Consider the following 9,844-nt stretch of genomic DNA (forward strand, 5'->3'; position numbering starts at 1 on the left):
TATGGAAGACCAGCAGTTGCCCATACTGCAAGCCTCCCCTCTCCACGCCACCAATGTTGTCCAAGGGAAGGGCATTAGGACCCATACAGCTTGGCACCGGTGTTGTCGCAGAGCAATGTGTGGTTAAGTGCCTTGCTCAAGGACACACACGCTGCCTCAGCCAAGGCTCGAACTAGCGACCTTCAAATCACTAGACCAACACCTTAACCACTTGGCCACACGCCAAGGAATAGTGAAGGGATTAAAAAAATCACTGGTGGGAGTTGTCTGTAGGCCACCAAATAATAACATTACAGTGTTATATCTGAGGCTTTCAGGAGGGGCAGGACTGGCAGCTTAACGTTCCGGGGTTCTGATGTTTCAAACATGATGGAGGTGGAGGCAGAGGAATGAAGGGTGGGGAGGGTTGGCATTGCTAGTCAGGGAAAATGTTACAGCAGTGCTCAGGCAGGACAGATTAGAGGGCTTGTCTACTGAGGCCATATGGGTGGAGCTGAGAAACAGGAAAGGTATGACCACATTAATGGGGTTGTATTATAGACTACCCAATAGTCAGTGAGGATTGGAAGAGAAAATCTGCAGAGAGATAGCAGACAACTGCAGGAAACATAAATTTGTGATAGTAGGAGATTTTAATTTTCCACATATTGATTGGGATTCCCATACTGATAAAGGTCTAGATGGGTTAGAGTTTGTAAAATGAGTTCAGGAAAGTTTTCTAAATCAATACATAGAGGTACAAACTACAGAGGATGCAATATTAGATCTCCTATTAGGAAACGAGTTAGGACAGGTGACAGAAGTGTGTGTAGGGAAACACTTTGGTTCCAGTGATCATAACGCCATTAGTTTCAACTTGATCATAGATAAAGATAGATCTGATCCTCGGGTTGAGGTTCTAAACTGGAAAAAGGCCAAATTTGAAGAAATGAGAAAGGACCTAAAAAGCGTGGATTGGGACAGGTTGTTCTCTGGCAAGGATGTGATTGGTAAGTGGGAGGCCTTCAAAGGAGAAATTTTGAGAGTGCAGAGTTTGTATGTTCCTGTCAGGACTAAAGGCAAAGTGAATAAGAATAAAGAACGCAAACACTAGGAAACCTGCAGATGCTGGAATTTCAAGCAACACACATAATAGTTGCTGGTGAACGACACACATAAGGAACCTTGGTTCTCAAGGGATATTGAAACTCTGATAAAGAAGAAAAGAGAGATGTATGACATGTATAGGATACAGGGAGCAAATAAGGTGCTTGAGGAGTATAAAAAGTGCAAAAAATACTTAAAGAAATCAGGAGGGCTAAAAGAGGACATGAGGTTGCTTTGACAGTCAAGGTGAAGGATAATCCAAAGAGCTTCTACAGGTATATTAAGAGCAAAAGCATAGTAAGGGATAAAATTGGTCCTCTTGAAGATCAGAGTGGTCGGCTATGTATGGAACCAAAAGAAATGGGGGAGATCTTAAATTTTTTTTTGCGTCTGTATTTACTAGGGAAACTGGCATGGTGTCAATTGAAATAAGCAAACAAGTAGTGAGGTCATGGAACCTATACAGATTGATGAGGAGGAGGTGCTTGCTATCTTGAGGCAAATCAGAGTAGGTAAATCCCCAGGACTTGATAGGGTATTCCCTCGGACCTTGAAGGAGACTAGCGTTGAAATTGCCAGGGCCCTGGCAGATATATTTAAAATGTCAGTATCTACGGGTGAGGTGCCAGAGGATTGGAGGATCGCTCATGTTGTTCTGTTGTTTAAAAAAGGCTCTAAAAATAATCCAGGAAATTATGGGCTGGTAAGTTTGACGTTGGTAGTAGGTAAATTATTGCAAGGAGTACTAAGAGATAGGATCTACAGGTATTTAGATAGACAGTGGTTTATTAGGGAGAGCCAACATGGCTTTGTATGTGGTAGGTCATGTATAACAAATCCATTAGAGTTTTTCGAGGAGGTTACCAGGAAAGTGGACGAAGGGAAGGCAGTGAATGTTGTCTACATGGATGTCAGTAAGGCCTTTGACAAGGTCCCGCATGGGAGGTTAGTTAGGAAGATTCAGTTGCTAGGTATACATGGAGAGTATACTGGGAAGGTCAGATCACAACCTGGTGCATCTAAAACCCTTCTACGTGCCTCTGGTGAAGAGTAAATCTGCAACCTCGAGGACAGTGAGAAAATGGTCGGAGGAGGCTTATGAGGTGCTCCAGGGTTGTTTTGAGGTGACAGACTGGCAGGCACTCTGTGAGCCACATGGAGAGGATATTGATGGGCTCACAGAGTGCATCACTGATTACATCAACTTCTGTGTGGACTGCAATGTTCCAACAAGAACTGTCCTTTGTTATTCAAATAACAAGCCATGGGTGACAAAGGACATTAAGGACATCCTGAACGTTAAAAAGAGGGCGTTTAGAGATGGAAATAGGGAGCAGCTGAGGGCAATACAGAGGGACCTGAAAGCCAGGATCAGGGAGGCTAAAGACAGGTACAGGAGGAAGCTTGAGTGGAAACTCCAGCAGAACAACATGAGAGAGGTCTGGAGGGGGATGAGAACCATCACCGGGTTCTGGCAGACTAGCAACAGAGGAGCTGAAGGCAGTGTGGACAGGGCCAATGAATTTAACCTGTTCTTCAACAGATTTGACATTGTGGCCCCTGCCCATCCCCCATCTGTGTCGGCCCCCAACCAACACATGTTCCACTCTCCCCTCCTACCCCTCCTCACAGTCCCCCACCCTGCTCTCATGACTATACCCCTTCCCCACACAAAACCACCACGGTGGGCTTCACAGCTCTACAGGTGAGAAGACAGCTGAAATGTCTCAACCCAAGCAAGGCTGCAGGACCGGATGGTGTCAGTACCAGGGTGCTCAAAGCCTGTGCCCCTCAGCTACATGGAGTACTTCGCCATGTATTCAACCTGAGCCTGAGGCTCCGGAGGGTTCCTGTGCTGTGGAAGACGTACTGCTTCGTCCCTGTGCTGAAGACGCTGCGCCCCAGCGGCCTCAATGACTACAGACCGGTGGCATTGACCTCCCACATCATGAAGACCCTGGAGAGACTTGTTCTGGAGCTGCTCCGGCCTATGGTCAGGCCACACTTAGATCCCCTCCAGTTTGCCTACCAGCCCCGACTTGGAGTTGAGGATGGCACCGTCTAACTGCCGAACTATGTCTATGCCCACCTGGACAAGCCAGCGAGCACTGTGAGGGTCATGTTTTTTGACTTCACCAGTGTGTTCGACACCATCCACCCTGCTCTGCTGGGGGAGAAGCTGACAGCGATGCAGGTGGATGCTTCCCTGGTGTCATGGAATATTGATTACCTGACTGGCAGACCACAGTACGTGTGCTTGCAACACTGTGTGTCCGACAGAGTGATCAGCAGCACTGGGGCTCCACAGTGGACTGTCTTGTCTCCCTTTCTCTTCACCGTTTACACCTCAGACTTCAACTACTGCACAGAGTCTTGTCATCTTCAGAAGTTTTCTGATGACTCTGCCATAGTTGGATGCATCAGCAAGGGAAATGAGGCTGAGTACAGGGCTACGGTAGGAAACCTTGTCAGATGGTGTGAGCAGAATTATCTGCAGCTTAATGTGAAAAAGACTAAGGAGCTGGTGGTAGACCTGAGGAGAGCTAAGGCACCGGTGGCCCCTGTTTCCATCCAGGGGGCCAGTGTGGACATGGTGGAGGATTACAAATACCTGGGGATACGAATTGACAATAAACTGGACTGGTCAAAGAACACTGAAGCTGTCTCCAAGAAGGGTCAGAGCTGTCTCTATTTCCTGAGGAGACTGAGGTCCTTTAATATCTGCCGGACGATGCTGAGGGTGGTCTACGAGTCTGTGGTGGCCAGTGCTATCATGTTTGCTGTTGTGTGCTGGGGCAGCAGGCTGAGGGTAGCAGACACCAACAGAATCAACAAACTCATTCGTAAGGCCAGTGATGTTGTGGGGATGGAACTGGACTCTCTCACGGCGGTGTCTGAAAAGAGGATGTTGTCCAAGTTGCATGCCATCTTGGACAATGTCTCCCATCCACTACATAACGTACTGGGTGGGCACAGGAGTACATTCAGCCAGAGACTCATTCCACCGAGATACAACACTGAGCGTCATAGGAAGTCATTCCTGCCTGTGGCCATCAAACTTTACAACTCCTCCCTTGGAGGGTCAGACACCCTGAGCCAATAGGCTGGTCCTGGACATTTCCTTCTGGCATAACTTACATATTATTATTTAATTATTTATGATTTTATATTGCTGTATTTATACTCTATTCTTGGTTGGTGCAACTGTAACGAAACCCAATTTCCCTCGGGATCAATAAAGTATGTCTATCTATCTATCTATTAAGGGTGAAGGGGGAAAAGTTTAAAGGGAACATTAGGGGGGGCTTCTTCACACAGAGAGTGGTGGGAGTGTGGAATGAGCTGCCAGATGAAGTGGTAAATGTGGGCTCACTTTTAACATTTAGGAAAAACTTGGACAGGTACATAGATGAGAGGTGTATGGAAGGATATGGTCCAGGTGCAGGTCATTGGGACTAGGCAGAAAAATGGTTTGGCACAGCCAAGAAGGGCCAGAAGGCCTGTTTCTGTGCTGTAATGTTCTATGGTTCTATGTGCATGTAAGAATGGAACAGCAGTTATCCCGGGGGACTTCAGCTTGCACATGGATTGGGTGAGTCAAGTTGGTCGAGGCAACCTTGAGGAGGAACTTCATAGAATGCATCCGTGATGGCTTTCTTGAACAGTATGTTATTGAACCTACAGGGAACGTGCAAAGAGACAGGTAAAATTAGTGATCCTGTAGCTAGGGCTCCTCTTGGAAAGAGTGATCACAGTATGATTGAGTTTCCCATACAAATGGAGGGTGCATTAGTTCAATCAAAAACCAGTATATTATGCCTAAACAATGGAGACTACAATGGGATGAGGGAGGAGTTGGACAGGGTAGACTGGGAACACAGGCTATATGGGGGAACAGTGGAAGACTTTCAAAGAGATTTTCATGGTGCCAATAAAAGTATATTCCAGTTAAGAGCAAGGACAGTAAGGGTGGGGAGAGCCAGCCATGGATAATTAAGAAAATAAAGGAAGGCATCAAACTAAAATCTCGTGCATACAAAGTTGCCAAGAATAGTGGGAAACTGGAAGATTGGGAAAACTTTAAAAAGCAGCTATGAACCACTAAGTGAGCAATAAAGAAAGGGAAGATAGATTATGGAAATAAACCAACACAAAATATAAAAACAGATAATAAAAATTTTTATCATTATATAAAGCAGAAAAAGGTGGCCAAACTGAATGTAGGTCCCTTGGAGGACTAGAAGGGGGAATTGATATTGGGTAATGAGGAAATGGCTGAAGCTTTGAATGACTATTTTGTGTCGGTCTTCATGGTGTAGGACCAATCTAATATGCCAAAGAGAGATGTTATGGATGCAATGGGAGGTGAGGAACTCAACACAATAACTATAACCAAAGAGGTAGTGCTGAATAAACTTGTGGGCCTGAAGATAGACAAGTCCCCTGGTCCTGATGGAATGCATCCCAGGGTACTGAAGGAAATAGCAGAAGTTATAGTAGAGGCTTTGGTGATAATTTACCAAAATTCTCTGGACACTGGGCAGGTCCCAGCCGATTGGAAGATGGTGAACGTCACGCCGCTATTCAAAAAAGGATGTAGGCAAAAGGCAGGTTACAATAGGCCAGTTAGTTTAACATCTGTACTTGGCAAAATGCTTGAAGTTATCATTAAAGAAGAAATAGTGAGGCATCGGGACAGAAATGGATCCATCAGGCAGATGCAGCATGGATTCAGCAAGAGCAGGTCCTGTGTGACAAACTTACTGGAGTTCTTTGAGGATATAATGAGCACAATGGATAGAGGGGAACCGGTGGACGTTATTTACATAGGTTTTCAGAAGGCATTCGATAAAGTGCCACATAAAAGACTTATCCATAAGATAATGATACATAGGCATGGATGTATTAGGGGGTGATATATTAGTTTGGATAGAGGCTTGGTTAACCAATAGAAAGAAGAGAGTTGTAATACATGGCTGTTACTCTGGTTGGCAATCAGTGGTGAATGGTGTGCCACAGGGGTTGGTGCTGGTCCCGCAAATGTTCATGATACACATTAATGACCTGGAAGAGGGGACTGAGTGTAGTGTAACTAAGTTTGCTGATGATACTAAATTGAGTGGAAAAGCAAATGGTGCAGAAGATATGGAGAGTCTGCAGAGAGATATAGATAGGTTAAGTGAGTGGGCAAAGGTCTGGCAGGTGGAGTACAATGTTGGTAAATGTGAAGGAAGGGAAAATAACAGCAGATTATTATCTAAATAGTAAAAATTGCAGCATGCTTCTGTGCAGAGGGACTTGGGAGTGATTGTGTATGAATCACAAAAGGTTGGTTTACAGGTGCAGCAGACTATGAAGAAGGCAAATGAAATGTTGGACTTCATTGCTAGAAGGATTGAATTTAAGAGCAGGCGGGTTATGCTGTAACTATACAGGGTACTGGTGAGGCTGCACCTGGAGTATTGCGTACAGTTCTGGTCTTCTTACTTGAGGAAGGATATACTGGCTTTGGAGGCGGTGCAGAGGAGGTTCACCAGGTTGATTACAGAGATGAGGGGGTTAAACTATGAGGAGAGATTGAGTTGCCTGGGTCTGTATTCAATGGAATTCAGAAGAATGAAAGGAGATCTTATAGAAACATATAAAATTATGAAAGGGATAGATAAGATAAGGCAGGAAAGTTGTTTCCACTGGTAGGTGAGACTAGAACCATGGGACATAGTCTCAAGACTAGGGAGAGTAAATTTAGGATGAGCATGAGGAGGAACTGCTTTTCCCAAAGAGAGGTGAATCTGTGGAATTCTGTGCCCAATGAAACATTGGAGGCTACATCACTAAATATATTTAAGACAAGGTTAGATAGATTTTTACACAGTACGGGAGTTGAGGGTTATGGGCAAAAGGTGGAGATGAGTCCATGGCCAGATCAACCATGATCTTATTGAATGGTGGAGTAGGCTGAACAGGCTAGATGGCCTACTCCTGCTATTTTCTTCTGTTCAATGTTTAAGGGAAGTTTGGATAGGTACATGGACAGTAGGGATATAGAGGGCAATGGTCCCAGTGAAGGTCGATGGGAGTAGGCAGTTTAAATGTTTTGGCATGGACTAGATGGGCCAAAGGGCCTGTTTCAGGGTTGTACTTCTATATGTCTCTAATAATAATAAATAAATAAGTAGTACATATGGAGAACATGAGATGAAGAGTCCTTGAAAGTGAGTCAAGGCTTGTGGGAATCTTTCAGTGATGGGACAAGTGAAGTTGAGTTAAAATATCCCCGCTGGTTCAAGAGCCTGATGGTTGAGGGGTAATAACTGTTCCTGAACCTGGTGGTGAGAGCCCTGAGGCTCCTGTACTTCCTTCCTGATGGTTGAGGGGTAATAACTGTTCCTGAACCTGGTGGTGTGGGTCCTGAGGCTCCTGTACATCCTTCCTGATGGCAGCAGTGAGAAGTGAGCGTGGCCTGGCTGGTAGGGATCCCTGAAGATAGATGCTGCTTTCCTGCGACAGAGCACCATGTAGATTTGTTTAGTGCTGGGGAGAGCTTTACCAGTGATGGACCGGCCCGTATCCACTACTTTCTGTAGGATTTTCTTTTCAAGGACATTCACAGTAGAACAAAGAAATTGAATAGAATCAGTGAAAAACTACACACAAACTAAGACAGTCAAACAACCAATGTGCAAAAGAAGACAAACTTGCAAATACTAAGAAAGAAATAACAATTAAATAAATAATGCTAAGAACCTGAGTTGTAGAGTCATGGCAGATTTGAGGCCCATCCACCTAAACTGAGTGCAAGGCCGATCTGGAAAGGTCATGTATGGACCAGAAGTGGAGACGGTGTCCTGGCCCAGAGCGTATTGATGCGATAAGCCCTGGGTCCTAGTATGAGGAACGTCCCGATATTTGGACAATTTAAACGCTGGGCCGTGTCGGGCAAGAGGCGGGGATCAGGTCTGTTCTGTTCAATGCTCTGTGACGTTTACTCGGCTCCAGCAGCTCTGGGCTTGGTGTCTATCGACTCACTTTTGTTCTGAACACTATTTGCTTACTTTTATTGTGTGCACGATTTGTGTTTTTTTCTCTCTGGACATTGGCTGTTTGATGGTCTTTTTTATGGGTTCCTTTGTGTTTCTATGTTTGGCAGCTGCCTGTAAAGAGACAAATCTCAATGTTGCATAGTGTATACATACTTTGAAAATAAATGTACTTTGAACTTGTTAAAGTACTTGAATGTACTGTAAGTCCATAGGTTGTGACAAAGAAAGCATTTTAAAGAGAAAGGGTAAGACAAAGGAACACATACTAATCCTTATAGAGGGATCAGAAGTGGAGAGAGTGAGCAGCTTCAAGTTCCTGGGTGTCAAGATCTCTGAGGATCTAACCTGGTCCCAACATATTAATGCAGTTATAAAGAAGACAAGACAGCGACTATACTTCATTAGGAGTTTGAAGAGATTCGACATGTCAACAAACACACTCAAAAACTTCTACAGATGTACCATGGAGAGCATTCTGACAGGCTGCATCACTGTCTGGTATGGAGGGGCTACTGCACAGGACCAAAAGAAGCTGCAGAGGGTTGTAAATTTAGTCACTTCCATTTCGGGCACTAGCCTGCAAAGTAGCCAGTAGCAGTGTCTCAGAAAGGCAGTGTCCATTATTAAGGACCTCCAGCACCCAGGGCATGTCCTTTTCTCACTGTTACCATCAGGTAGGAGGTACAGAAGCCTGAAGGCACACACTCAGCGATTCAGGAACAGCTTCTTCCTCCTGCCCTCCAATTCCTAATTGGACTTTGACCACTTTAAAAAATATATTAGTTCTGTTTTTGCATGATTTTTAATCTATTCTATGTACATATACTGTAATTGATTTATTTATTTCTGCTATATATGTGTTGCATTGAACTGCTGCTGCTAAGTTAACAAATTGCACGTCACATGCCAGAGATAATAAACCTGATTCTGAAAGCATGGCCGAGCCTCTACTTTCTTAGAAATTTGTGAAGATTTAGCATGTCATCTAAAACCTTGACAAGCTTCCACAGAAGCCCAGTGGAGAACATACTGACTGTTGCAACACAGCCTGGAATGGGAACACCAATGCCTGGCTTTTGTAGGCTTTTCTGTTCAAGGGCATTGATATCTCCACCGTACGTCTATAGAAGTTTGTCAAACTTTTAGATGACATGCTGAATCTTCACAACCTTCTAACAGAGTAGACACACTGCTGTGCTTTCTTTGTAATGGCACTTACATGCTGGATCCATTTACTTTAAACTTAACTATATAAAATTTACTTTGAACTTAGCAACACCTTGACCACCCTGTACTACATGTTCTAATCTAATTTAGTTCTAATCGTGTTCTTTCTTGTAAAAATTGGGTATTATTTCTGCTTATTTTATATGAATGCTCTGTGCCTGCCTTGCTGCTATCAACTTTTAATTGCACGTATGCACAAATGTACTTGTGTATATGACAATAAAGCCGACTTTTGAATTTCGTTCCTGCGATGGTTTGTCCTCGGTTGCACCCCGAACTTCCGACTTGCCCCGCTATGGGTGCCATGTTTGTGCGGGGCAGGCTAAAAACCCGGAAAGTTAATATTTACATTTATTTTATTTTTTATTATGGACGTGTTAAATACGTATATGTCTGTCTATTAGTGCCGGCTGAGCCGAAACTGAACCACTTTGAGCTTGCGGACAGGGTGGTGTGTGTCGCTCCCGTGAGGCTGTGCGGCGCGCTGA

The sequence above is a fragment of the Mobula birostris genome, chromosome 7 (genome assembly GCF_030028105.1).
Source record: "Mobula birostris isolate sMobBir1 chromosome 7, sMobBir1.hap1, whole genome shotgun sequence".
In the NCBI taxonomy this organism is placed as follows: Eukaryota; Metazoa; Chordata; class Chondrichthyes; order Myliobatiformes; family Myliobatidae; genus Mobula; species Mobula birostris.